General features: G+C 30.2%; 1 pseudogene across 1 annotated transcript; it reads left to right on the top strand.

The window, feature by feature from the left end:
• The first annotated feature begins 1,526 nt into the window (after nt 1-1,526).
• On the top strand, nt 1,527-2,252 carry LOC149546197 (oleosin pseudogene; annotated as a pseudogene). The gene has a single exon (XR_016353660.1). The product of XR_016353660.1 is annotated as an oleosin pseudogene (transcript).
• The last annotated feature ends 1,089 nt before the right edge of the window (nt 2,253-3,341 follow it).

The raw sequence follows: 3,341 nt of genomic DNA, 5'->3' as shown, positions 1-3,341 counted from the left end.
GTTTGAGGATAATGCCACCATTTTCTTATGACCGTTATGAGAAAATGAAAAGGGGGAAACAACAGGAAAAAAGAAAAGCTGAAGAAAGAAGATTTAAATTATTAGAAGTAAATTTATAGAAGTTAATATTTTATCAAATGCATACGAAAAATTACTTTTAATGCAGCTGATTGTAAATAAAATATTTAATTTATCTTGTGGAAGTTCATCATTGTCAATTAAAATTGTATAAAATTTTCCATTAATTTTTTTTAGATTGTTATGTTAAGTGAATACAAGTTAAATGTACACATGATATTTGTTTAAAATGATATCACTAAATCAAAAATTTCAAGAAACAATTTTCTCTTAAGGAAATAATTGAATCCTATTTTGATGTTTATTATTCTCATTTCGTATTGTAGTATAAATTTGATCAATAATTTTTTTTAGTGACTTATGTTTTAAGTGTCAAAGTTGTATGTACTCATCATATTTATTCTTAATGGTTGCATCTATATTTTGTCTCTATTATTATTATTGTTATTATTTTTCTTTCTTCCTAGATATTTGAAGGAAAATAATGTTAAAACAAAGAATAATTAAGGTTGAAGACTCATTTGATCATATTGATCTCCAAAGAATCCATCTTTAAGAAAGAAAAAAATATTTATATTCAAAAAGGCCTAGAAATATTGCTCAACATAATGATGATAGTAATTCTACAGTCTTATATCAATTTGACTTATAATCATAATTGTGATTGAAATTGGATTCTATCCCTTTTCATAATTGAATTCTAGGACAAATTATAAATTAATCCTAACCTATAATCTTGTACCTTTAAGATAAACCAACACGAACATGAAAATGTAAATTAAGTCTTCCCCTTTTCAGAATTGAATACTAAAACACATTATAACCTATACTTAATTGTAAGCCACATATAACATTTTATCTTAACCATAAACAAAATCTTTTCATAACATAAAAATGAATTCTATTTGATAGAAACAGATGAGACTAGCTATATGTATTATATATTTATATAATATATATAAAGAAAGTCAAGAGATATCCAGACTTTAATTAACTTCAAAAATTACCTTCACAATAAAAATAAAAATAAAAATATCTATCTACTTTCTTTATATATATATAAAATAAATACTTATTAATTAATAATGACAGTAATTTTCGTGTAAGAACTGCTGTCAGAGATGTAAATATATCGTGATCGGGTTGTACGAGGCACGGAGAATCCAGGAGCATCCAGCGACGACAAATTTAGTAGCTGGATAGCCGCTGCCGTAATAATCATCCTACATCACCGAATTTTTTAATACTATAATGACAATTAATTAATGCCACGGAGAGCAACTATTCATAAAGATTCCATCAATAAAATCAGTCTGAACTCTAGAAAAATCAAGACAGCTTATGAATACAAAACAGGGTAGTCGGTGAAAGATTCCGTAGCCACGTGTCATATCCTACATTTTATTGTTAAAATATCGGACAGCCCAAATATCTCATCCACCTATATTAACATCGTATTGAAGAATCTCCCAACTAAAAAGTAGAGTTTCCTAGCTTTTCCAACGTTTGAAAATGGCTGAAGGATATCGCAGATTTGTGAATAAAATCCATGAATTTGCACCAAACTCCACTCAGATTTTGGGCGCCGCAGCCCTGGTCACATTGGGGGCGGTCTTGTTGTCAATCGTAGGGCTAACTGGGGTCGTTTTGGCCCCTGTTTTGGTACTTTTAAGCCCTGTTTTGATACCTGTAGGAGCCCTGCTGTTTGTGACATTTTTAGGGCTTTTATCCGCTGGTCTCTTTGTGGCGGCTGTTGTTTTTGGGGCTTTGTGGTTTTATAATTATTTGAATGGCCGGCGTCCTCCTGGTTCTGATCAGGTGGATTATGCGCGCATGAGGATTGTTGATACTGCGAATCATGTGAAAGATTATGCCAAGGAATATGGCGGATATTTGCAGGGAAACAAGCAAGATGCTGCACCAGGGGCTTAAATATATCTTCTCTTCTTTGTTTTCTGTTTCGTAAAATCCTGCTTTCGTCTTCTTGTAAGGATGGGCTTGAAATGAATTATGTGTTTGTATTGTCATTAGGGTATGTTTTATCGATCTCTGGGTGTACACATGGGTGTTAATTCCATGGCCTGGTTATGGTGTTATCTGTGTAAATGCGTTGGCAAGCTCGTCGGTTGTAAAATCAAGCGGCTTTATCTATATAAACTAATGCATTTTAGTTTTTTGTGTTTTCGTTTTTCTCTTTCGTTTTCCCGTTGGATTCTTTTTATTTTGATGGAAAAACGAAATCACCTCTTTAATACAATTTAGACAATGGAAAAAACTCTAAAATAGAGAAGATTGAAATTTAAGTCTGTTTGAGCATCATCTAGATTCAATGAGTGCTAAGCATTCTATTTATTCTTATGAGAGATGGATTCATGTGTGAATCACTACTCATGATACATGGGTCAATGAATTTTATTCAATAATTACACACTTAAAATCTAATAGCGATATCACAACACATAATGATTGGAATTTTGATTTTATATTTACAAATTTGTAAAAGCAATTATTTTAAGTTTTCTTAGAATTTTTAATGTCGATTTACCAAGTTCTCTCCTCTATGTTCTTTTGGGAGGATAGTGTTTAATATTATATTGATGTGAAAGTACATCCTTACTTTTTTTTCCCTTCTTTTATTCACATTTCAAGACTAGATTTATTTGATTTCTTTAATTTCAAATTCTTTTTTAAAAAGTTGTGTTAAGAGGAACTATTTTAAATTAGCTATTATAAGACTTGACTTCATATTGTTAATTCTCATGTTAACTAGTGTATATGAGAAACCCGTTATTATAAGACTTGACCTCATATTGTTAATTCACATGTTAACCAACATATATGAGAAACCCTTTGCATTTGATCCATTGATTATCTCTTATTTTTCTTATTACATAATCCTATAGAGTGTTAGTTGGACATCAATGTGTGAAACAACTCAATATGGATTATATGATTTTGTTCTAAGGTAGAACTCCTAACAACAAAATCTAATACTATCTTTTTTACATTAGAGATGAACATCTATGTGAACCAAAACAAAATTTCAAGTCATAAATTGGGGTTGAAGTTAAAATGGGTGGAATTAGTTCCATAACCACGAGATTGAATCATAATTGAAAAAGAATAGAATTTGAGATATCATACTATGGTGAAGCTATTTATTGTATGCTATTTATCTCCACACTAATACCAAGGAGCTTTTTGGTCATCTTTGTTTGTTTATTAGTTTTAACTTAGTATAATGTTCTTTATTTATTGTTGCT

The sequence above is a fragment of the Cupressus sempervirens genome, chromosome 7, assembly GCF_028749045.1.
Source record: "Cupressus sempervirens isolate cs-2001-9-10 chromosome 7, ASM2874904v1, whole genome shotgun sequence".
Classification (NCBI taxonomy): Eukaryota; Viridiplantae; Streptophyta; class Pinopsida; order Cupressales; family Cupressaceae; genus Cupressus; species Cupressus sempervirens.
The sequence above is the reverse complement of the archived record's forward strand: the minus strand, read 5'-3'. Positions and strand labels throughout refer to the sequence as shown.